General features: G+C 52.3%; 4 non-coding genes across 4 annotated transcripts; all 4 read left to right on the top strand.

The window, feature by feature from the left end:
* The first annotated feature begins 5,337 nt into the window (after positions 1-5,337).
* On the top strand, positions 5,338-5,411 carry TRNAI-AAU (transfer RNA isoleucine (anticodon AAU)). Its single transcript has one exon. It is a non-coding gene; the product is annotated as a tRNA-Ile (tRNA).
* A 620-nt stretch (positions 5,412-6,031) lies between these two features.
* On the top strand, positions 6,032-6,105 carry TRNAT-AGU (transfer RNA threonine (anticodon AGU)). Its single transcript has one exon. It is a non-coding gene; the product is annotated as a tRNA-Thr (tRNA).
* A 19,227-nt stretch (positions 6,106-25,332) lies between these two features.
* Positions 25,333-25,406, top strand: TRNAI-AAU (transfer RNA isoleucine (anticodon AAU)). Its single transcript has one exon. It is a non-coding gene; the product is annotated as a tRNA-Ile (tRNA).
* Positions 25,407-26,022: 616 nt separating this feature from the next.
* On the top strand, positions 26,023-26,096 carry TRNAT-AGU (transfer RNA threonine (anticodon AGU)). Its single transcript has one exon. It is a non-coding gene; the product is annotated as a tRNA-Thr (tRNA).
* The last annotated feature ends 51 nt before the right edge of the window (positions 26,097-26,147 follow it).

Here is a 26,147-nt window from a genome sequence, read left to right as displayed (position 1 = left end):
CCGCTGCGATACGGCCCAGCCACGAAAGCAGGCCCTTGCTCCATCGGCCGAGTTCCTCCTTAATCTTCTTGCTAAGGGAAGAGTAGTTAGCTTTGACCATTTCAGGCAGCGAAGGCGCTAGCAGGATCCCCAGGTATGGCACCGTGGACGAGGACCACTGCATGGGGAAGAGACGTTGGAGGTCTCTCCTGGTGTCCGCGGCGAGCGACACGTCCAGGGCAGCCGATTTGGCCATATTCATTTTAAAGCCGGCCACGCGTGCAAAGGCGTTCAGTTCCTGGAGGCAAGCAGGGAGTGACCTCCTGGGGTCATCCAGGGTCAGCAGGACATCGTCCGCATAAAGGCTAACAGTATGGGTATACTGACCCATCTTAACCCCAATAGCGTCCGGATTATCGCGAATCCTCTGGGCAAACGGCTCCATGTAGAGGGCGAACAAAAGCGGCGAGAGGGGGCAGCCCTGTCTCGTACCGCGCTCAATGATAAAACTACTAGAGCTGTGCCCATTGACCCGTACCGATGCTGATGGTCTTTTATAACAATTGAAGACCATGGTGCGGAACTTCTCGCCGATTCCCAGTTTCCCGAGAACCAGCTCAAGGTAGGGCCAATGAACTCTATCAAAGGCCTTCTCCGCATCGACCGACAGCAACATCCGCTCCCCCGGGACGCGCAAGGCCTTTTCTAATATGTGCGTCACTCTCTTGGTGTTGTCAACTGTCTGTCTACCGGGTACAAAGATAGCCTGGTCCGCCTCCACCAGGCCCGGTAGGTGCAGTCCAAGCCTGGCCGCAAGGATCCCCGTATAGAGCTTAAGATCAACATTCAGAAGCGAAATAGGCCTCTACGAACCACACAGGGTCCGGTCCTTCCCGGGTTTCGGAATAACCGACACAGTCGCGGAAAGAAGGTCCGGCGGGATAGCGCCCGGTTCGGAGAAGGAGTTGAACAGGCGAGCCAGGATTGGTGCCACAGTGGAGCAGAAGGTCTTGTAGAACAAGGCCGTGTAGCCATCCGGGCCCGGGGCTTTACCGTGTTTCAATCGTGCTATAGCGGAGATGACTTCCTCCACATGGATGTCCCTCTCTAGGTGGTCCGCCTGGGCGGGCTCTAGCACCGGGAGGGTCACAGACTCCAGATAGTCCTCAGCGTCCCTCGGTGAGGAGGGTTCAGCGGCATATAACGCCTCGTAGAAGCTACGAAAGGAGTCTGCCACCTCCGCGTCACCGGAAACAGAAACCCCGTCTGCACCCACTAGCTCCTTCACCACATTGCGTTGCTGTGCAGCCCTGAGCCGATGGGCCAGGAGCTTACCGCATCTGTCCCCGCCCATGTAAAAGGCATGCTTCAGACGCAACGCAGCATATTCCGCCTGATCTAGGTCCAGCGCAGAAAGGAGTTTCCTCGCCGCTTTCAGCTGCCTCCAAACTAGAGGAGCCCCTGTACGGCGGTGAACCTGCTCAAGTTCCCTGACCTGCGCAGTCAGTTCGTCCCTCTTATATTGCCGCTCCCTGTTCTCGGCCGAGGAGATGGAGATAAATTCCCCCCTGAGGACCGCCTTCAAGGCTGCCCACTGCGTCGCTTGAGACGTGTCGGAGTTGCCATTGTGGACCAAATAATCCTGAATGACCTCCTCCACTCACTTCACGACCGACTTCTTATGTAGAAGAGGAACCCAGAAGCCCCCACATCCCTCTGGAGGGGGAGGCCGCCGGCCATGCAAAGACGCCGGAAACCGGCGCATGATCGGACAGGGACAGGACCCCGATGTCCGCCGCCGTGGCGGCCGTGCGTAGCGGTCCACTCACCAGGAGGTAGTCCAACCGCGAATAAGTGCGGTGCGCGTGGGAGAAATAGGAATAGTCCCTATCGGTGGGGTGCATAGCGCGCCAGAGGTCGTGCAGATCCATCTCTACAATCCGGTCTTGTACCGCGCGGGAAAGCTCCCCCGCCTGTGGGGAGCGCTGTGCAGACCTATCCATAGCCGAGTCGAAGACAATGTTCAGGTCTCCCCCCAAGACAACATGGCGATCGGGCGAGGCAGTGACGTCCACCAACACTGATTCCAGGAAACGATCCTGGTGATCATTCGGGCTGTAAACGGAGCCAACCGTGAAGGCAATACCCCCAAGCCGCATGCGATACGCTAGGAGCCTCCCCTTTTGTTCGGCATATTTGTACAATACCTCGCCCCTGAAAGAGCTAGCTAAAAGAATGGCTACGCCTGCAGTCTTGGTCGCTGCCGAAGAGAAGAATTGGGTGGGGAACTTGGCAGAGCGCAGCCTATGACAATCTTTGGGTAGCAGATGAGTTTCCTGCAGAAGGCATATGTCCGCTTGCGTCCCTTCTAGCAGGGATAAGATCGCTCTGCGCTTCACAGGGTTGTTCAGACCCTTAACGTTAAGGGTCACTACTTTTAAGGATGGCATCTCCCCCGGGGAATCGGAGCGCTGTGCAGCAAGCGAGGGATCAGCGGAGGGGGCGCGTGGGGCAGGCGCGCGGGGAAGGCCAAGACCGGCCACGTGTGTGCTTGGGCAATATCGGACGGGACCCCACCAACAACAAAACAACTCTTAAGCCCTCCCAGAACCAACCCATGGCAACCAGCCAAAACCACAAACAAACAAAAACACCCCATTGTCTCAGTCCAGCCCGAACGGGCAAGTCCGTAGAAACCAATCAAGTGGACGTTCAGCCACTCACCTCCAACCGCTCCCCCCCAACCCCCAGCCCCAACCCAGCATCGTAGAGGCTAAGAATCTCTCCCCCCGGAGTGAAGTTAGGCCGTCAAGGCCACGCCATTGGAGTCAGGCAAGGTCCTGGCCGCCGTTCTCAGGGCTTCCGCCATATCCGCCCTGATGGTAGGGGAATCAGGGCGACTCGCAGTCGCCGGCGATTGTCTCCTCGTCGATCTCCGCCGGCTCCGTCTCTCTGAGCGCCTCCATGTGGGCGTCGCTCCGTCTTCTTCCGTGGCCGTGAATCCCAACACTCCGCAGATGTCTTGGAGGGAGCGCAGCTGGTGTAGCACTCCGTTCCATCTAAAGATTAGACGGAAGGGGTGACCCCAGGAGTAGGGCGTCTCGTGTTCCCGCAGAAAGTCCGTAGCAATCCGGAAGGACCTGCGCTTCTGCAGCGTGATGGCGGACAGGTCCTGGTAGAGCGCCACAGGCCGCTCTCTGAAAGTTAAAGGCTGCTTCCTGCGGGCCACTGCCATGATGCGCTCCTTCAAGGGAAAATCGGGCAAGAACGCCAGAATGTCCGGGGGGGTGCTGATGACTGGCGCTGTCGGCCCACTCTATGCGCTCTGTCTATGCGGATCGGGAATTCTGCATCTTCTCCCAAAATCTCCCGGAACAAATCCTGTAGATAGGCCACCAAATCTGTCCCCTCGTCCGCGGATGGGACACCCCGCACCCGGATGTTGTTCCGTCTGGACCTGTTCTCGAGGTCCTCAGAGTGGGCCTGGAGCTCGACACACTGCTCTCGGAGACGGAGAACGTCCTGTTGGAGATGGACTATCTCCTCATCTCGGCGCTGGGCCACCGTTTCCACCGTGTCAACACGCTCGCCAAGGCCCTCTACCTCCCTGCGCACTTCTCGGACCTCGCTGGCCACTTCCTTCTTTAGTGTCTGGAAGTCGTCCTTGAGGGACCTAAATAAGTCCTCCATAAAGGACCTCGTGACCGGCGGTTCGCCTCCAGTTGCGTCTGCCGAGGCCCAGGAGGATCCCGGCGACGGTTGTGTTCTGTCCCGCAGCTGCTGGGCCCTGCTGAGCATGTCCGGCAGAGTGCGGTCTCCCCTTTTCGAGCCTCCTCTCCCAGTCATCGTGGCCGCTGCAGTGGGGAAGGCTCAGGGCCGGCCGCCGCAGATGCGTCCAGTCGCTCGTGGGCACCAGATGTGGAGACCCTGCCGAAGACAAGGGTGCTGCGTCACAAGCGACAAAATGGCGACTCAGGCCGGGGCGAGACAGTCGTGGTTCCGACCAGGGTGGTGATCGGGGGCCAAAGTCAGGGTCTCTCAGCAGTGCACCCCTCGGGAAATTAGTTCAGCAGCCAAGGCGAAAGTAGGCACCCGCCCGCTAAAGGCACGGGTGGAGGTCGCCAGCTCCAGCTCTTCAGGGAGAAGATGGCGGCAGGGCGGGGCCCGGGAGAGCGGCCCGGGCTGGCGAGACCGCCGGTGACCCCCGGGGCACAATAATCAAGGAAAGTCCGCAGCCAGTGTCTCACAGTTTCACCGGCGGGTCCACCCAGGCCGGCTGCCGTGTAGATGCCTCCGGCCTTCGCCACCAGATCCGGGTCCACGCCGCACAATGCACCGTCGTCGGTAGTGAAGGGCCGAAGCGCCAGCTAAGGTCCAAGGTCCGCCGTGTATCGGTGACACCGGTCACGTAGGCTTCGGTCGGAGGGCTCTGTTATTGTTCGGAGCGCGCCGGGTCCGAGCTCTCGGGTTCGCCAGCTTTCAGCACCAGGCCCAGCCAAGGCACCTGGACAGCACTGCAAGTCGCTCCCCCTCCCAGGCTCTCCTCCGTGCTCCGATCTTTGAGCAAACTTTCGGGGTACTTCCTCCGGGGCGATAGGAGTCAAAGTAGTATCAATATGTGCACCACAAACTCCGGCACAGTCCTCTCACCCGCAGGGCAGCTGCGGGGGGAGAGAAGCGCAGAAAACGGGGCTCGAGCTGAGCCGGGCCGGAGGAGCTACGGGAGGAAGCGTCCGCTCACCCCGCCATCTTGGCCACGCCCCCCAAGTTTTAGTATTTTTAGATGGGTAAAAGAACTTAGTTAATGAAGGGGAGGCCACATCTGGTTTGGAAAGTGATAAGCTGTGTACTCTATGACTATGAAAAGAGAGGGGGGAGGAGTGAGTGATGGCGAAAGGAGTACAGATAAATGGGTACAGGAAGAGAAGGGTTAGGGATTGACAGCCCAGAGTGATAGTGTGTGGTATGGATTAGGTTCATGTGTGAGAAGAACCTGCAGAACATTAAGCATGCGCAATGCTGCTGAGCCCAGACATGTCCTTTTCTGGGTGAGTGTGGGAGGAGGGAGGGTCTCTGGTGTGATTCTCGCCTTCAATACATCTTTTCTGGATTGTGATGGTCGTGCAGCTCTTGTTAGTGAAGTGCGTTCAGTGCAGCTCATTCAATAATATCCGTGTTCTTTGGTGACGGTCCCGAGTATGTGCAAGTTGGTGCAGGATTATCTGAGCTCTTCAATGTTGTGGACTGAAACTATGATGGGTCAGTAACAGCCTGTCTGAATGTCTATTAAATGTGTCTGTGTACCGTGATAGCCTGTTCAGTTTCATTAGAAGCTCCTACGTCATGCAGACATGTGCTGGCCGGTTAGCTCAGTTGGTTAGAGCGTGGTGCTAATAACGCCAAGGTCGTGGGTTCGATCCCCACACTGGCCACAGTTTTTCTCCATTAAAATACAAAAGTCATGCATTACAGTACAAGGCGTTAAAAACATATAGGGTTGTTAGCTTCTTCTGGTCATTAACTGGGCCATCGCTGATGTTTGTACAAGGGTAAGTGTTGCTAGTACCATTTAAAGGGCACTGTGGGCTAACAGCCTCCCTCTCCTCCCGCTGGAAGACCAGCAGCCCGCTCCTTTGGCACTTTCTGAAGCGCTGTTTGAACCTGGGACGCGTCACTAAAAGTGTCGGTTCCTCTGCTTCTTGTTGGGGTGTCCACAGGTCACGAGAGGTGAAGGAAGGAGCACAAGGGTTATGTAGGCATCATTAAATTGTCTTCTATGTATCGGTTACCTTTAAAATCGTTACACTCTCGTTTAATTTCACGTATGTATTGCGCACTCGTCCACCAGTGTAAATATTGCAAAATGAATACAGATATGTACATATAATGATATACGTGATTCGTGACCCTCTTTCTAAATTTCCCATTCCAAGTTCAGGTTTTCTTCTCCATTTTCTTGTTAGTAGCTGGAAAAAACGCAAAGTGTTAGACACAAAAACATATGCATTGTCACCAGGACATAAGGTACACTGTGGACAACCGATGTCAAAGCGGCGCTGTGGCTTAGTTGGTTAAAGCGCCTGTCTAGTAAACAGGAGATCCTGAGTTCGAATCTCGGCAGTGCCTCGTCTTTTACACAATATCTTATAAGACCTATTGTTTGATAAAAGACTCATTGTCTGCAAGCCCAGTTGCTCTTATTATAATTGTACACATATTATAATTATCCACATATTATAATTATCCTCACTAACACAATGCTTCTCCTTCGAACCTAAACATGTTTCGGGTGTTTAGATGCCAATGTTTTGTACCGCCAACCACCAGTATTTTTAATTTTCAAAGCCAATCAGTTTGGTTTTGTGAAATGAAAAGATGTTTTTAAGCTGCACTCGCTTCAAAGTACAACCTGGGCAGCAGTAATGCAAGCTTCAAGAACAGGCACCGCACAGGCAGCACCTTAGTGCCCTTCCATTACTGAGATTGTTACTGAACAGGCAGAAGAGGTTCGAGCTTCAAGAACAGGCACAGCACAGGCAGCACCAGTGTCTGATGGATTGTGAGTGCTTGGAAAATAACACGGTGTACTGTGGGCAGCTAAACATGCTGCAACCATAGCACTGTGCCAAGTTGTGAAGGTCACATCTGTGATATTGTGTTCACTTAGGGAGGCTTCACGTGAGGTTCTGGAGGCCTCTTCTGAAATATTGTGTCTGTCCTGGGAGACTCCTACGGAGTATTGTCATGTGCAACACACCCCATATGAAACGTCATGTCCAGTTCCCCATGCCTGACCTAGAGGTTTGATGCTACTCTTCAAATGTTTGAATAACATAACGCTTGAGGTGTAAAAAGGAGGGAGCGGTCCCTACAGAGTAGGACTGCAGGGCTGTGTGTGTTGGTTTGTGAACATCCCAATCAAGGAGGCAAAATGTGAAGCATCTACCTCACAACACAAACACAAGAACGAGACATGACGCGCTTTCTGCATATAAAACCCTCATGGCAGAGAGCGCCACCGGATCTGCACTCTGAAAGTCACATACAATGCGACTTCATTAAGCCCGAGTAGCCCGCCGTGATCGTATAGTGGTTAGTACTCTGCGTTGTGGTCGCAGCAACCTCGGTTCGTATCCGAGTCACGGAATTGCGGGTGGCAATGTCACGGCAGTTGGGCAGTATTTTTTCCTTGTAAACATATATTTTCAATATACAGAGTATTTTTTTTAAATACCACCTGTGCCAAACACTTTGTTTTCGATTATTTGTGAAATTGCCTGATTTAATCAAGAGAAGTCATTTCATTAGTATGCCACAGCTGTAGGGCGGTAGGGAAAGTGTGTTTTATGCATGCAACACTTACATTTAATATACTCTTGCATGTGTAGTCTGTGTAATTGCGCATAAATCGTTTTTGCGGAATGCAGAAACATTTGCTTGTGTTATATTACCTTTTCATGAAGAAAGTTTTGTTTTTCTGTAATGGTGCTTTATTTTACGCTCAGGCTAAAACTGGCATTTAAGGCACGTCCAGATTAAAGTTTAAATGTTTATCCCTTAAATATGGATAGAGACGGTCGTCCCATTAAGAGTATCCCAGCATCCCGAGAAAGAGCTTTAATGTCCTATTAAACAGTGTAGTAGGCCTGGTGAGAGGTGTCAGTACTACTGTACTGGTGACATGAGGGAATCCTTATGTACTTTCCAGTTAGCACCGCCCGCGCCTCCCCTCCTTTCCCTTCCGGTTACTTTGGTATTCCAGATTTTCAACTCTGGTTTCCTTTTTGTGAGATTTCGCCTTCAAGCAAGTCGTGTGGACTCTCTCTTCTTCCAAGCACTCACTTGTATTCTGCTTTGCTAAATTGGATATATTTGTTTATTTTGAGATTCAAGTTTTAGTATTTTTTTTTTTGAAAAACTTTTATTGACAAGAAGGCATAGAAATTATTTTCTTCATCAGCATTTTTCGCATTAGTTACATAGTATCGCATTATGTCAGCATAGATGGTTAATTCACAGGACAGACTGGTGTTCAATTCTAATTGTGCATAACGTATAAAGAAGAGAGAATTGCATGTAATTTCTTACAGAATTGCACATATCAACAGTCCATACTCAGTTCCAGTTCGTATTTCGCCCACCTAGTAAAATTGCAGTTAGTTCACAGTGACTTCTACTTATGGAAGGAAAATGATTTCTGCCAAAAACGTAACTAACGTCATCACCACCGTATACAGTTGTACCCTTTCATAGACAGGTGTCATCCACCGCACAAAACCCATACATTTGTTCAGAGGTTACATTTGCCGCTCCCTCCACCCCTTCACAAATCAGATTGACTCACACCAGTCCGTCCCTCTTAATCGTCTTCCTCCTCTGACTCCAGGTCTTCATCCTCTGGCAACGGGTCACATGGTTCTCCCCTATATTTATTCCACGGTGTCCACACTTTATTCCATTTACGCGGACAGGCACGCAACACGTACACTGCCCTTTCCCTCACCATGTGGAGGTCCATATTTCTAATCCAGCCAGACACTGTCGGTAAGTCTGGAGCACCCCATTTTTGCGCTATGTCTCTTTTTGCCACTGTCATAGCCAACGTGGCCCACAACTGTTCATATTTGTTCAGGTCAGTAGGGTCCCAAATGTTTAACAGACACTTACGGGGCTCAGGCAGGAGCGACATCTCAAGGGCCTGGGTGACTGTTCGCATAATCTGTTTCCAAACATCTTGGATCAATGGGCAATCCCATAGTGTGTGGAGCAGGGTCCCCTCCTCCCCGCAACCTCTTAGACAGAAGGGGTGTGGTGTCCGCTGTATCTTGTGCAAAAGTGTTCTGGTGTAGTAGGTGCGGTGTAGGATCTTAAGCTGGACCAGCCTAAACCTAGCTGAGATGCCCACCTCCCTCGGTGACGCCAGCGCCTCATTCCATTCTGTGTCGTCCATGTCCCCTGGTTCCCCAGCCCACCTCTCTCTGAGCTTCTGCGTGGTGTCCGGCAGGTTATTAACTAGTTTTTTGTATGTAAGAGAGGTTGCCTTCTGTTCCATAAAGTCAGTTAGCAACCTGTCCTCCAGTGGAGATGATTCCGGGAGTGTGGCGTCAGGGGGGATTGCGTGCAGCAGGGCGTGCCGGATTTGCACATACCTGTATGTTTCATTGGGGCCCATACCATACTGTTGCCGCAACTGTGAGAATGCGATCACCGAGCCCTTTTCCCAAAGGTCTCCTACCACTGAAATTCCTATTTGGTCCCATTGTGTGAAGCCCTTACTGGCTCTTAAGTTTCCTAATGATTTCATGTCCCACAACGGCGTCATTTTAGTAATTTTTCCCTGCCACCCAAGTCGAGATTGTGCTGCATGCCACAGGGATACCGTGTGCAACGTCGGTCCAATCAATTTCCTGGCCCGTGCGCGATTGTATAGCACAGAGAGCATGCGTCCGTCCCAAACTGTGACCAGTCCGCTTTGTATGCGGGGTCCTCCCGCGGGACGTGGATCCAGTGATTTATTATCTTAAGCTGGGATGCCCAATAATACAATTGAAGGTTGGGCAGTGCAATCCCTCCTTCGTACCAGCTTTTAACTAATTTGTCGTGAGCTATACGGGCTGGGCCATTGTTCCACAATAGAGCAGATACAAGTGCGGCGACTTGTTGGAAGTAGCGTGGGGCCACCACATGAGGGGTATTCTCCAACACATAAAGAAATCTAGGGAGAGCCATCATTTTATATATTGCCGCTCGTCCAAGGAGGGTTAATGGCAGGGTAGCCCAGTATTTAACGTCTGCACGGAGACGTGCCAGAGGTGGCACCAGGTTTGCGTTATAAAAGTCCGCTGCATTAGCAGTGATGAAAATGCCCAGGTATTTAAATGAGCCGGACGCCAATTGTAGGGGGCAGTCATCCCGCAGTGACGGCTCTGGGCCTCTAAGTACGAATATTATAGACTTGGACCAGTTCAGGGTGTAGCCTGACGCCTTCCAGTGCGCGTCGCACAGGGTCAACAGGGCAGGGATACCTTCGTTGGGATCGGTCATATAGATCAGCATGTCATCTGCATACAGTGACACTTTATCTTCCCACCCGCCCTCCCATGTGATTCCCCGAAACAGTGGCGTTGCTCTGAGCAGGATGGCCAGCGGCTCCAGCACCAGCGCGAATAGTAGGGGCGAAAGCGGGCACCCTTGTCTGGTCCCGCGTCCCAATGGGAAGGGCTTCGAGATGTGACCATTCGCGACCACCTGTGCCATTGGCGACTTGTACAGTAGCCGGACCCACGCTATGTATTTCGGGCCGAAGCCCATACGAGCAAGGACTGCAAATAGGTACTCCCACTCCACAAGATCAAATGCCATTTTGGCGTCCAGGGATAAGATGACTGCCTGTTGTGAAAGGAGATGCGCTCGCGCCAGGACCCCATGCACCCTCCGCAGATTCAGTGCTGTGCTCCTGTGTGGCATGAAACCTGATTGGTCTGGGTGTATCAGGGTGTGCAGGTGCATCGTCAGGCGACTAGCCAGGAGTTTCGCTAGGATCTTTGCTTCCACGTTGAGCAAGGAGATAGGTCGGTACGAGGAGCATATCGTCTGCGGCTTGTCAGGCTTGGAAATGGCCACTATGGTGGCTGTGCGCTGGTCCAGAGGGAGTTCAGCCTTAACAAAACTCTCTTCATACATATCCAGCAGGGATTTGCTCAATAGGGGGGCCGATGCTTTCTACCATTCTACGGGTATCCCATTAGGACCTAGTGCCTTGCCAGATTGCAACGACTGTATTGCCAATTGGATTTCATTTTCTGTTAAGTCAGTGTCCAGTTCCTGTTGCGCGTCTTGGAAAAGCGTGGGGACAGTAATTTGGTTGAGTGATGCAAACGCCTCCTGTTCCGTGACAGCCCGAATTGGTGTGTAGATTTCCTGATAGTGGCGCGCTAAAGTGTGCACTATTTGTTCAGGGTGCGTCAGCAGCTGGCCCTCCCGATTGTATAGCCTCTGAATGCCTCTGTTGCAACCACCCCTCTTGTCTAACCATGCCAGCATTTTTCCGGCTTTGTCCCCCGCATCATATATCCTGCTGGTGGTGCTCGCCAAGTGTCCCTTGGTCACCGTTGTGAGGTGGGCCAAGTGTTGTTGTTGTTTGAGATGTAGCGCATGCGCGGTGTCAGGGGTGGGGTCGGACATGTGGGCAACATTCGCGGTGTGGAGAGCCAATTCTAATTGAGCTAGTTCATTTCTGGAGTCTCGCTTGTGCCCCGTGATAGTCGCTATTGCCGCGCCGCGCAGGACTGTTTTGTACGCCTCCCAGAGTATTGAGGGCGAGGAGACCGTCCCTACATTTTCTGCAAAATAGTGCGACGAGGCCAGTTTAAGCTTTTTTCTGACACCTGGGATTTGCAAATAGTTGGGGTATATTGGATAGAGCCTGGCGCGTTTCTGCTCCTGTGATGTGATGTGGAGGGACACTGGGGAGTGGTCAGATATACCCCTGGGTAGGATCTCGAGTTTATCCACTGAACCTAGCCCCACCCCCAAAAAGAAAAGGTAGTCAATGCGTGAAAGACTGTTGTGTGTAGAGGAGTAGTGTGTGTACTGTGTCGTCGTTGGGTTCAATTGACGCCAAACACCCTTGAGGCCTAACGCGTACAGAAAACCAGGAAGCGTAGCGGTTCCTCGCTGTCGGTCCCGTACGGGAAAGGTGTCTAATAGTGGGTCTGCTATGGCGGTAAAGTCCCCCCCAATGATCATGTCACCCTCTGGGAGGTCAATGAGAACCTGACCCAGCGCCGGCAGTGCTGTGGAGTGTAGCGCCGGGGGGATGTATACTGACACCACGTTGAGGGGCCTCCCTTCCCATTGGCCGTGTAGCGCTGCAAACCGACCCTGGTCATCCGTCTTGCGGCTGTCAATCATAAAAGAGGAGTTTTTCTTGAGGAGTATCCCAGTGCCCCTGGACCCCGTGGTGAACTCTGCATGTACCTCCATGTTATACCCGCGCCTGTCAAGTGCTTTGCAGGTGGACCCGGCCAGGTGCGTCTCTTGCAACATCACCAAGTCTGGCCCGTGACGTTTAATGGTTTGAAGAACCAACCCCCTTTTAATTTTGTCCCCCAGGCCCCTAACATTCCATGTGGGCAGTTTTAAAGGGGATACCGCTGTTAGTCGCGGGTCACCATCAGCGGGCGTGTTTCTGTCTCGTTGGGCCATTTGGAGGTAAGAATAGTGTCACTGAAGCGTGAAGGTGGAGCATAGTGCACCTGTGAGGACCTGTGATAGAAAACCAGGAGTGTATGGCCTGCAGTGGGACCATGTTCCATACTGAAGTGGTGATGACTGAAAACAATATCAACCATAACAATACAACTTCCCCTTCCCCCCCCGCCCCCTCCCTGCTCCGCTGCACCACGGACGAAAACCCGCCCGCATCCCCAACTTGGCAGAGTGCTTAATCCCATCCCCGTCCATCTTACTTGCTCATGGGGTTGGTGATACCCCTACAGGCACCGGCCGATGCCCGCCCTACTCAGCTCCATCAGCGTCAAGGTCCCAAGGGTCATAAACATACTGTCCCTCATGCAGTCCACTCAGATTAGCCCCTAACTGGTTGCCCAGAGTCAAGTGGGTCTCTTTCAAGATCCGAATCCAATGCCGTCGCGCCTGCTTCGTTCGTGGGAGTTCCTGATGGGTGTACCGTCTGTCCTCCGTTGCGATGGTGCTGTCGGTCCCTATGCTGGCGCTGAGGCTACCCCACCTGTCTCCATCCATCAAGCCATTCTCTAGCTACCTCCGGCGTATCAAAGAACCACGTCTTCCCTTCGGCCACAATGCGCAATTTGGCGGGGAAAAGCATGGAGTATGGCAGGCCTCTGTCCCGCAGCGTTTTTTTCACATCCATGAATGATTTTCTGTGCCTGGCCACCTCCGCTGTGTAGTCTGGAAAGAAGGCCAAAGTTGAGTTTTGAATTTTCACAGGCGGGGAGTTCCTTGCCGCTTGCAGGATTGCGTCTCTATCCCTAAAATTGAAGAGCCTGGCCAGTACAGGTCGTGGAGTGGCACCCGGTTTGGCTGCTCCACCAGGGACTCGGTGCGCCCTTTCAACAGAAAAGAAGTGAGACAGACCTTTAGGTTTCAGCTGGGTTTTGATCAGGTCCTCGACGTATAAGTCCATTGCAGCTTTACCCTCCGATTCCGGCAGGCCTAGGATGCGGACGTTGTTCCTTCTGGAGCGCCCTTCCTGATCGTCAAGCTTTTCCTGTAGCTGTTTAGTGACTCTTTCCATGCGTTCCATGGCTACCTGCAGGACCGAGGTGTCCTCAACAAGAGATTTCGTGACTACCTCCACTTGAGAGACCCTTTCCGCCATTTTGTGAAAGTCAGCTCGAAGCAACGTGACTTCGGAGGAGATGGAACCCACCGTCGTCCGTACCTCGTTGAGGGTCTTCATTACGTCTTCAAGGGTCACTTTCGGAGTGCCACCCGTTTCTGGAGGAGCACCAGTGGAGTGGCGGCTGCCATTCTGGGAATGTCCATGCTGGCCATACGCGAATTTGTCGAGCTTCGCCTGTGTCGACGAGCTCCTTGTACCCTTTCCGGCCATGATGTCGCGTTGCTGACGGAGGTATGCGTGCTCCGCGTCCGGGTACACTTCTGTCTTTCGGGCCACGCAAGGCCTTCGGGTGTCAGGCTGGTAAACTTGTATCCCACTGATTTCAAGGGGTTCGTGTGATCCACTCAGGGCCAGGAGTGCCGCAGCCGGCGTCCGAGATAGTCGGTCCGCCGCCCTCTGGAAAGTGTTCGTGAGGCCTACAGCGTGGCTGCACACGAAGGCTGCGTGTAATGTGGTGCCACCAAGCGTGACGATGGGAGTGTTCTCGAGGGTGGGTCCCTCTGCGCAGTGCCGCCAAACCCCTTCGTGCACCCCTGCAGTGGTTACCGTGCGGGACCGTCCGTACCCAGAAGGCGCTCACATTAGGCCGGCCGCACTGTGGATAGCCCCATACCACGCCGCCTCTGCGTCAGGATTTCGGTGCCCCTATGCGCCCCTCCGTGAAGCTGGGGTGAGTCTCAGACCGGCAGCAGCGCAGGGAGACGGCTGGTTCCCGGTGCAGATCGCCTCACCTTGGTGTGCAATCGGCGTCACTGGTCACTCGGATCCCCAAATATGGCGCAGTCCTTGGCGCAGGGAGGCGCCGGCTCCTGCTGGTCTTTGCGTCATTTCCATATGGCGCTCGCTGCTGGTTCCAGTTCTCTTGGACCCCCCGGTATACACGGGGGCGGGCGCTGGAAAGTCAGTGTGTCCGCGGGGCCTCAGTGGCAAAATGGAGCATCGGCCGGCCGGTGTCAGGGCGCCCAGGCCGGGGGGGGTGAACTTCCGCCCGGGTCCGCTATTCACTTGAGGTCGGTGCTGTTAGGCAGGCGTAGGCCCCGTTTCGCTGCTTCCGACAGGAGCCGTTCCCGGCATCCGATCACCACTGGGGTCGGAGTAATGAACGCCGCTCGGGTTCCCGAGCCGATGTCGCCTCTTCGGGCGGGCGATGAGACGGATGAAAGTGCGGATAGATAGCGCGGGCCGGTTTGCCTGACGGAGCTCCCGCTTCAAGCTGCCGCCATGCTCGGCAGTTGGCCACGCCCCCAAGTTTTAGTATTTTTAGATGGGTAAAAGAACTTAGTTAATGAAGGGGAGGCCACATCTGGTTTGGAAAGTGATAAGCTGTGTACTCTATGGCTATGAAAAGAGAGGGAGGGGGAGGAGTGAGTGATGGCGGAAGGAGTACAGAGAAAAGGGTACAGGAAGGGAAGGGTTAGGGATTGACAGCCCAGTGAGTGATAGTGTGTGGTATGGATTAGGTTCAGGTGTGAGAAGAACCTGCAGAACATTAAGCATGCTGCTGAGCCCAGACATGTCCTTTTCTGGGTGAGTGTGGGAGGAGGGAGGGTCTCTGGTGTGATTCTAGCCTTCAATACAGCTTTTCTGGATTGTGATGGTCGTGCAGCTCTTGTTAGTGAATTGCGTTCAGTGCAGCTCATTCAACAGACCCCCCAGGATATCGCGATTTCGCGATTTGCCGCGAAATCGGCACTTTTTTAAAAATGCCGCGATTTTTAAAAAAATGCTTGCGAAATCGGCATTTTTTGTAGAAATCGCGGCATTTTTCGCTATATCCTGGGGGGTCTGCCTTATGTGGCTATCGCCTGTGAATTGGGCTAGCAGCCAAGATACTCAGCAGCATTGGAGAGGCACAGCGGGGTGGCAACCCTCACACCTCCAGCCCTTGATGACCTGTTAAGAGGTGCTTCGAAGATGACTGAGAGGAGGGGAGGGGGGGCAGCCCTGACACCTCCAGCCCTTGCTGACCTGTTAAGAGGCGCTGCGAAGGTGACTGAGAGGGAGGGGCTGCAGGCTCAGGAGCAACGACATCTATTCACATGCAAACAGCCCTGAATGCATCATGTCTCTGCTATTTGGAGGGGGCTCGCACATTCCATTTCTACCCAGGGCCCCAAACATCCGAGACTCGGCCAGATTACACCCCTGGTTACACCGAGGCAGCACGTGGTTCTCTTCACAGAGCGTAATTACTGTCACTAAATTGTAAGCAAACCTCGGTTCTTCAACATGCAGTCTATATGGCCGAGATACCCGCCACCCCCTCTCAACACAATCCCCAAAAGGAGGGAAACCGGAAACAGTTCTTGAAGTTTTTGGAAGTGGGATGGAGTGACCATCCCGGCCGTATTTATTAAAACAAAATTAAAACATTAAACGTTTCATGTTATGTACAATTTCATTACCACATTACGATGTTTGGCTATCCTTAACAGATTCTCTAATACAGAGGTTCTCCTAGCCGAACTAGCATCCTACAAACATTTTCTTGACATATTGAAATTGTACATCCTAACGTTTAAGGGCCAACGGCAAGGTCATAACCGGTGTCAAGATCCCTAACCCGACTTACCCCTCCCACTTGGGAGGGGCGACAGCACGGAGGCGTACCTCAAGTGCAACTACTACCAATTTCCCTTGACTTGACGGGGGCACCTAAAGACTCGACGCCAGTTAAAGGTCGTTCGAATACTCGTGTGAGGTATCTAGAAGGTATCGTAGACCTTATCCCAACCCCACACAACTTACCGCATCTGCCGTCGCAGATGTCACTGGCCCCGGGAAATTCCCCAGGAGGGGGCTGTAACCCCTCCTACAAAGGAAGGGGCCTTGACCGCCTTTTCCTTTACTTCCGGCGACCCATCCTTAGAAGGGACCGCCTCCCCATTGAGGGGCCAATGGCCACCTCTCCCGAGCGCTCCCATCCGTGTTGGGTGACGCCCACTCATAGGGATCTACCAATTAGTGCTCACCGATCATGACCTTACCGCCTACCAAAATAAATACGACAGTGCTAACAAAGACAGTGCTAACAAAACCTAAGAATCCATTGGCCACTATGACCGAAAGAGCATGCTTAAAATTCAACACTATATCTGAATGTCTTTAATGGCAAAACGTACTCCAACCGACTATTCTTTATTATACTCAACATCAACATGACTCCACAACCTGTAAACGAAATGGAAGCAGAATTAATCAACTTTATTACAAACAACTGGCTGTCTTCAGGGGCTGGTGGGTGGGTCAAAATTGTCTCTTCGTTCTGTCCCGAGCTCACGTGCAGCGAGGAGGTGCAGCTTCAGGGCACAAGAACAAGAGGATGTCTTCTGGTCTTGCGTCCCTTTTTATCCGTCTTCAGGGCGGGCGTATACCCGCCCCTGCCTGCCCCGAGGGCGTGGCTGGCTGCGTCAGTGTCTAGGCCAGCCCACTCTAGGGCGGGAACAGGCGCGCCCCAGCTACGCCGCTTCGGGCATACCAGCCGAGACGCGCCCCCCGCCCCAAAATGGCTTCCCGGGGGGATCGAGGCACTCTGCCATAAGTTCGGGGGGACCGAGTTGGTCGCCCCTTTCCATATGGCCGAGATACCCGCCACCCCCTCTCAACACAATCCCCAAAAGGAGGGAAACCGGAAACAGTTCTTGAAGTTTTTGGAAGTGGGATGGAGTGACCATCCCGGCCGTATTTATTAAAACAAAATTAAAACATTAAACGTTTCATGTTATGTACAATTTCATTACCACATTACGATGTTTGGCTATCCTTAACAGATTCTCTAATACAGAGGTTCTCCTAGCCGAACTAGCATCCTACAAACATTTTCTTGACATATTGAAATTGTACATCCTAACGTTTAAGGGCCAACGGCAAGGTCATAACCGGTGTCAAGATCCCTAACCCGACTTACCCCTCCCACTTGGGAGGGGCGACAGCACGGAGGCGTACCTCAAGTGCAACTACTACCAATTTCCCTTGACTTGACGGGGGCACCTAAAGACTCGACGCCAGTTAAAGGTCGTTCGAATACTCGTGTGAGGTATCTAGAAGGTATCGTAGACCTTATCCCAACCCCACACAACTTACCGCATCTGCCGTCGCAGATGTCACTGGCCCCGGGAAATTCCCCAGGAGGGGGCTGTAACCCCTCCTACAAAGGAAGGGGCCTTGACCGCCTTTTCCTTTACTTCCGGCGACCCATCCTTAGAAGGGACCGCCTCCCCATTGAGGGGCCAATGGCCACCTCTCCCGAGCGCTCCCATCCGTGTTGGGTGACGCCCACTCATAGGGATCTACCAATTAGTGCTCACCGATCATGACCTTACCGCCACAGGCCGGATAGTTGACCGGCTATCCGGACCCCCACAAAACTCCTACCTAAAGGTCATGTTTCAACGTTTTTTAACCATGCTAAGAAGTCTCCTATGAGTAACTCATTTCCCACCCGAGACAAATGCACACCATCCCCTAGATACATACTGTCATCGTTAATACAACCATGTGAGATAGAATGCAATGTCCTGGAACGGAACAACCTACTCACTTTGTTATTAAGTTTTCTAACAGAATGGTTCAAAGCAGGAATCGAAACAGCCCCCCGCCACACTTTTCGTGGGATCATATGAGACCACGCAATTATGCACCCCGGAACTTTCCTCGCCAACCAACTTACAGTGGAAAGCATTGCCTCCAGGAGAAGTCGTCTACCGGTGGTGACCAAATCATTGCCCCCTAAATGTACTATGACTATAGACGGCGGTGACCTCGTCCGCCCTAACAAACCCTCAAAGAATGCCTGAAACTGGTCAATACAGAGACCGCCCCTTCCGTAGAAGGACACCCTGTACCCGTATTCCCCAGCTATGTGAATCATGTCACCTGCTTTGAATACGTCAGCGGCACGCCTCACGTATGAGTGGCCCACGACCCACACCTCTTTCCTCACAGCCGGTGATGTCTGACCGCTGGCCTGGTGTTGGGTCGACTGCATAGTCCGCCCCGCCTCGAAGGCTTGCGTAACTGAAAACCAAACAAAAGACAAGAAGCGTGAGTACATTATCATGGCTTCACAACATGTGCAACCGCACATACCTCTTATAACAATTGGAGGACCAGCGCCCCACACGTTTCACTTGTTCCACATTGAGACCCCTGGCTGTAGCTTCAGTGGCAGCCCCTATCCGAAAGGAATGGGTCCCAAACTCGCCCGGGTCCAAGCCCGCTGCGGTAATTGACATCGCGAGCACCCGCTGAAACTGAAATTTCGTCAGTGGGGTGGCGTCCGCGTGTCTCAACAATGTCCCTCCCCATGATGCCACCCTTCGTGCTAGGTAGTCTTCTAAACACTTTACCGGACACATGGAGGACCCTGGAATCCTGCGAATGACTATGCAGTCCCCTACCCCACCTTGATCGGTTTTGGACTTGACAAAGGAGACAGTCATCGTCTCACCCCAGATCTGAACGTGTTCCCGGCACAAACCCCCCACCACATCCTGCTTGTTCCTTGCCACCAGCTCACTTATCCTCATCGCCCCGTGAAATGCTAGCGTAAAAGCAGCTCGGAACAAACAGGCCTCGAACTGAGACGAGCATGTGGCGGGGAGTGTGGCCAGCAACTGGGACAACCTATCCAGACCTATCGGGCGCCTCTCATCTACTCTGCGACCCTCAAGGCGTTGCCACCCACGCAGCGCTTTCTGTACCACAAAAGACGCTGTCGGGTCCTGGATATTATGAGCCCTGGCAACAAAGGAAATGGCAGCACGATGCCTCTGGGCTGTAGCCACCGACTTCCCAGCCCTACGCAAGGACATCAGAAAATGCACTACCCAATCCTCATGCCCCCAAAACCCCCCTCTCTCAGTCCCCAAAAAGGCTAAATAGGCCCGAAACGCCCCTTCGTATGCCTTCCTCGTCCTTGGTGCTAGACTCTCTCCCACGAGGTAACGAAGTTCGGGGCACCGAGAGACCAGAGAGCTTCGGGAAAGGGTGCCGGCTCTGGGTCCGCTGAGGGAAGGAAACCCGAGAAAGCCTGCATTTGAAAACGAGACAGTGCATCAGCTGCCTGATTCATCACCCCTGGGACATGCTTCGCTCTGAATACCACGTTCAGTTGCATACACAGTAAGACAATTTCTTTAAGCAGCCTTAAAATCATTTTACAACGTGCTGCCTGACTATTGATGCATTCTACAACGGTCATATTGTCAGACCAAAATATGACAGAGTGATTTTTGAATCCATCGGGCCAGGTTCTGAGGGCCACCAAAATGGGAAACAGTTCAAGGAAAGCAATATTACTCGTCAGCCCCTCTTCATGCCACCATGTTGGCCACCTTTGTGCCGACCATTTTGTGCCGAAGATGGCGCCAAAGCCCATGCTTCCCGCTGAATCCGTCCATAGACCAAGCTCTTCAGAGGACAAGGCTGGTTTGTTCCAGACGACTCGACCATTGAAATCCGCCAAAAATGCTAACCAAATGCGCATGTCTTGGCGGACCTCAGCCGATAGTCTCGTGCGATGATGACCCTCCTTTAGGCCGACCATCGCCTGGGCAATTGAACGGGAAAAGGGGCGGGCCATTGGGATCACCCTCAGGGCAAAATTCAACTTCCCCACCAATTGCTGCAATTGATGCAGCGTAACTTTAGATGCATTTATACACATTTGCAGGGCTGCCCTGAATTTCGACACTTTGGCAGCTGGTAAACGAAAACAACCCTCACTAGAGTCCAACTCGATCCCCAGAAACTCGAGGCAAGTCGTGGGACCCACAGTTTTACCTGGTGCCAATGGCACGCCAAATCGATCCATTAATACACAAAATTCAGTCAAGGCCCGGGCACATTCGTCATCCCCAGCGGCCCCAAGGAACAGAAAGTCATCAAGGTAATGCATCACATTTCGAAAACCCGTTTCCTTCGTGTAAACCCATTGTAGAAAACTACTGAATTTCTCGAAATATGCACAAGATATAGAGCACCCCATCGGCATACACCTATCCATGTAATACGAACCTTGAAACATGAATCCCAGAAGACGTTGGTCGTCCGGGTGTACCGGGAGCAAACGGAACGCTGACTCGATATCTGATTTCGCCATCAGCGTCCCGGGCCCCAAGCGATTCAAAATGGCTACGGCCTCATCGAATGATGCGTACCGCACCGAACATACCTCTGGATCAATTGCATCGTTCACAGAAAGGCCATGAGGAGCTGATACATTGTGGATCAATCGAAACTCACCTGGGTCCTTCTTGGGGACCACCCCTAAAGGAGAACAGACAAAATTCTGTACCGGGGGAACACTAAACGGGCCGGCAACCCGACCTCGGATAACCTCTTTCCGGATCTTATCCTGCACTACAGTCGTATGCTGCAAGACGGAAAGTTGATTTTTGCACGTCCCGACACCCTGAAAGTCCCCCACCGGGATGCGGAAACCATATGAAAAACCGTTCCGCAGCACCCCAGCAGAAGTACGATCTGGGTATTCGCTGAGCCAGGGAATCATCGCCAAGGTATCAATCGGGGTTGGTAAAGGCGCCCCTCGGACTATATTAGACCTGTTTGGCGCCTCCCTTACCCCCATTCTCACCCGTTCTGGCTCTGCACGAGGACTCAGGATGGGGTGCCCCGCAACCACTACATTCGTGCTTGAACTTACACGATCCCGGGGGCCTAGTACATTTACCTTTGTTGAAATTGAAACAGAAACCCTTCTTCCCTGCATTGCCGGCGGGTCTCGGATAATCGTCGGTACCCGTACCCGACCGAAAGGGCGTCCCCCCATATTGGCGGGAAGATTCACCAACAGTACTCCCCACCAACGGCATTTTCAACATCCCTGACTCTTTCATTTTATCCCATGTCAAAGAATCATAACAGTCCCAGGTTAAACTTTTGTTATGCTCCATCGCTTTCCTGAAAAGGTTGTCATAACAGAACCATTGGTTACCTTGGTGCGATGTCGAGTACCCCATAATTCGTGACTGATATACTGGAAACTCAGGGAGCAATTCAGGCCTACGTTCCCCCAAAATTGACGTAAAAATTCCCCATGCATTGCCCCAGTTCCCAATATTCTCATTCACCTTAAATGCGGCCATTTTTGCGCGCCAAACACTTGGATGCATCAGATCCTTTTGACTCTTAACAGTTTCAACCTCATAATGATCAACGAGCAAGGAGAAAATGTTTACATATTCCCCCGCCCAAATCTTCTCCTTTATTACCAAAGGAACGTGTTGCCCCAATTTTTCTCTACGAGAGGGTGTTGACTCATCCCTCGCGATCGGCAATGGCCGCTTACCTGCACCGAACGCTGCTTCCGCCACTCGTGGCTTGTCTATCACCGCAGCCGGCGCGGGTACCTTGGCTGTATCACGTTTCTCGCGCAACTGTTTCATCAGTGCTTGCGCTTCGGCAGCCGTGGCGCCCTCGCTACTGTCCCCCAACCACGCTGCTAACTGTGCCGCCAACTCGGTAGGCATATCCTCAGTGGATGTCGGGGTGACTACGACGGGAATCGGATTCCCTTCCTTCGGTACCGGGGCCGGTACCGGGGCTGGCGCCTCGAGCGGGGAACAGGGGACCGGGACGTCTCCCCCGGCTGGCCCCCTTCTCGGCCTCTTTGGCTTCCCTCCAGCCGGTGGACGCCCCGATCCCTCCTCCCCGTCTCGCTCCGCCAACCGCTTCTTTATTTCGGACATCTCCTTCATGAGGACCCGAACCATCTGGTCAGTCGTCATTCTCTTCGCGCCTTTCTTGGGCATCTTTCAAACGAAGTATCTAGAAGACAAAAAGAAAGATTAAAACGCTCAAAATTGTCTCTTCGTTCTGTCCCGAGCTCACGTGCAGCGAGGAGGTGCAGCTTCAGGGCACAAGAACAAGAGGATGTCTTCTGGTCTTGTGTCCCTTTTTATCCGTCTTCAGGGCGGGCGTATACCCGCCCCTGCCTGCCCCGAGGGCGTGGCTGGCTGCGTCAGTGTCTAGGCCAGCCCACTCTAGGGCGGGAACAGGCGCGCCCCAGCTACGCCGCTTCGGGCATACCAGCCGAGACGCGCCCCCCGCCCCAAAATGGCTTCCCGGGGGGATCGAGGCACTCTGCCATAAGTTCGGGGGGACCGAGTTGGTCGCCCCTTTCCATAATGTAAGAAAATAAAGAAATGGCACAATCGCACCCACTCTGATTAACAAAGTATGGTGGACAATCAGTTTAATCAGTTCTCTTAGAGTATCTCCTGTAAGTACTGTACATCACAGTGGGGGATGGCATTTTGGACAGAGAGCCTGTCTTCTCGTTGTCTTGTGCAGGAGGGGGCGAGGAGCCCAAGATGATACTAGAATACTGCATGCCCACCCATCCCATCCTGTTCCCTCTCCTGTGATGGCTCCTGCCCTCCCCTCAGTGATGGCTCCTGTCCCCCCATGTGGTGGCTCCAGTCCATCCCCCACCTGTGATGGCTCCTGTCCCCCCCCCCATGTTGTGGCTCCAGTCCACCTACACCTGTGATGGCTCTTGTCCCCCCCTGTGGTGGATCCTGTCTCCGCCCTGGGTGGCTTCTGTCCGAGTCCTGGAACGGCCCCTGCAGCGAGGGTGAAGTTCTTGATGGGCCTCTTCTCAAAAGGGCTCAGCTCAAGATTAATGTGGAAAGGTCGGTGAGTAAGTAAGTGAAGGGATGGGTGAATGGCTGGATGAATTAGTGAAAGGGTGAATGGATGAATGAAAGATTGAATAAATGGATAATGAGAGAGGATGGATGGATTGATGAGAGGGGACGGATGGAGAGAAAATGTAAATAGCTGGATGTATGGGTGAAAGGGTAGCTGGATGATGGATGAGGGGAAAGATGGATGAGGGGAAGGATGATGGATGAGGAGAAGGATGGATGGATGGAGGGGAAGGATGGATGGATGAGGGGAAGGATGGATGGATGGATGATGAGGGGATGGATGGATGGTTGATGAGGGGGTGGGTGAAAGGATGGATGATGAGGGGAAGGGTGGATGGATGGATGGATGAAGAGGGGAAGGGTGGATGGATGGATGATGAGGGGGTGGGTGAAAGGATGGATGGATGGATGATGAGGGAATGGATGGATGATGAGGGGGTGGGTGAAAGGATGGATGGATGGATCGATGAATGATGAGGGGAAGGATGGATGGATGATGAGGGGAAGGATGGATGGATGAAGAGTGGGTGGGTAGAAGGATGGATGGATGATGAGGGAAAAGGATGGATGGATGATGAGGGTTAAAGAATGGATGGGTGATGAGGGGATGGATGGATGGATGATGAGGGGAAGGACAGATGGATGGATGGATGATGGGTGGGTGAAAGGATGGATGGAAGGAAGGATGGCTAAGTGAAAGGGTCGATGGAGAGAGAAAGGGAGGATGGATGGATGACTAAAATAGTGGATGGGTGGAAGGATTAGTAAGTGAAAGGATGGCTGAATTGGTGAAAGGGTAAATGGCTGAATGGATGAGTGAATGGATGGATGGGATGAGGAGTGGATGGATAAGTGTACAGATGGATAGGGTAAAAGGGTGGATGGATAATGGAGATGAGTGAAAGGATGGATGAGGGGATGGATGAAGGGATGGATGAGTGAAATGATAGATGGAAGGATACATGATGGATAGGTTTGCAAACGGTTGAATATGTTTGGAAATGGCTGGGCTTACTTATATACTATTGCGCGACCTCTGATGTGTTAAAACGTACCTATTGTCCTGAAGTTTTGTCCTGAATTTTGACCTCCTGTCCTGAATTTGTGTCCTGAATTTTGACCCTTTGTCCTGAATTTGTACACTCACCGTCCTGAATTTGCACCAATGCCAGTTGGTCACCCTATTCGCGGGCTTGGAGACGGAGCGCCGTGCAGAGATGTCTGTCCCTCAAGATAAACAGACAGAACCACTCAGCCGAGAGAGCTGAGGCGCACACGGGACGGGGTATCTGCAGAGGCGCGCTGGACAAGGGATGAAGTCAGAGGGTTGAGCTCACCTATTGCAGACCATTTCCCCCTGGGAGTGAGCCATGGGAAAAATCAGAGAGGCGAGAAATTTAAATCGGGCGTCAAGTGGCCCCATGTCATGGGTGTCAACTTCAACCAGTCCCCGCTTTTAAATCGGAGACGATTTGCAGGCTGACATTTTGCAACGAAACTACAAGTACCAACATGCAGTTCGCTACTGTTTAACAAGTGACCACTTGGCGGTTTTGACTGCTCTTTCTCTAGTGTTTAGATCTGTCGAACGGGCATCCGGTGGGATATCAGGTCGTGTTCAAAATACACTGTAAAGGGGCGATAGGTATGGCCATCATTAGTGCAGCAGGTACAGTGGCACCAAACTCTAAGGTTATTGCAAGACACAAACTGACCTGCAATGGTACGCCTCTTCTGGCGCAGGGCTTTGCAACGTGACGCATCTGGGAGATGCGTCTCATTGTAAATACCCCGCACCATGGTGCATCTTTTGTGCCGCCGCTGCGTCACAAAAGTGACGCAACGGCGGCATAAAAGCAGCGCAAGGGGCTTGTAAATCTGCCCCAAAGTGTCTACATTGTAAAGAAACCAAATATACATAGCTTCATGTTGTTAAATAACTAAAAAAACTAATATATCTGTGTTTGTTGTAGGAAAAATGGCCACATAAAATGCCGCAAAATTGCCGCAAAATTTCCATATTTGTGCCGCTAAATTTCCATTTTTGTGCCGCTAAATTTGCTAATCCATGCCGCTATATCCTGGGGGGTCTGATTCAATAATATCTGTGTTCTTTGGTGACGGTCCCTAGTATGTGCAAGTTGGTACTGGATTATCTGAGCTCTTCAATGTTGTGGACTGAAACTATCATGGGTCAGTAATAGCCTGTCTGAATGTCTATTAAATGTGTCTGTGTACCGTGATAGCCTGTTCAGTTTCATTAGAAGCTCCTACGTCATGGAGACATGTGCTGGCCGGTTAGCTCAGTTGGTTAGAGCGTGGTGCTAATAACGCCAAGGTCGTGGGTTCGATCCCCACACTGGCCACAGTTTTTCTCCATTAAAATACAAAAGTCATGCATTACAGTACAAGGCGTTAAAAACATATAGGGTTGTTTGCTTCTTCTGGTCATTAGGCCATCGCTGATGTTTGTACAAGGGTAAGTGTTGCTAGTACCATGTAAAGGGCACTGTGGGCTAACAGCCTCCCTCTCCTCCCGCTGGAAGACCAGCAGCCCGCTCCTTTGGCACTTTCTGAAGCGCTGTTTGAACCCGGGACGCGGCACTAAAAGTGTCGGTTCCTCTGCTTCTTGTTTGGGTGTCCAGAGGTCACGAGAGGTGAAGGAAGGAGCACAAGGGTTATGTAGGCATCATTAAATTGTCTTCTATGTATCGGTTACCTTTAAAATCGTTACACTCTCGTTTAATTTCACGTATGTATTGCGCACTCGTCCACCAGGGTAAATATTGCAAAATGAATACAGATATGTACATATAATGATACACGTGATTCGTGACCCTCTTTCTAAATTTCCCATTCCAAGTTCAGGTTTTCTTCTCCATTTTCTTGTTAGTAGCTGGAAAAAACGCAAAGTGTTCGACACAAAAACATATGCAATGTCACCAGGACATAAGGTACAATGGGGACAACCAAACTCAAAGAGGCGCTGTGGCTTAGTTGGTTAAAGCGCCTGTCTAGTAAACAGGAGATCCTGAGTTCGAATCTCGGCAGTGCCTCGTCTTTTACACAATATCTTAGAAGATCTATTGTTTGATAAAATACTCATT

This window comes from Lissotriton vulgaris, chromosome 12 (assembly GCF_964263255.1).
Source record: "Lissotriton vulgaris chromosome 12, aLisVul1.2, whole genome shotgun sequence".
Lineage (NCBI taxonomy): Eukaryota > Metazoa > Chordata > Amphibia > Caudata > Salamandridae > Lissotriton > Lissotriton vulgaris.
Note: the sequence above shows the minus strand (reverse complement) of the source record. Positions and strands in the feature narration are given on the sequence as shown.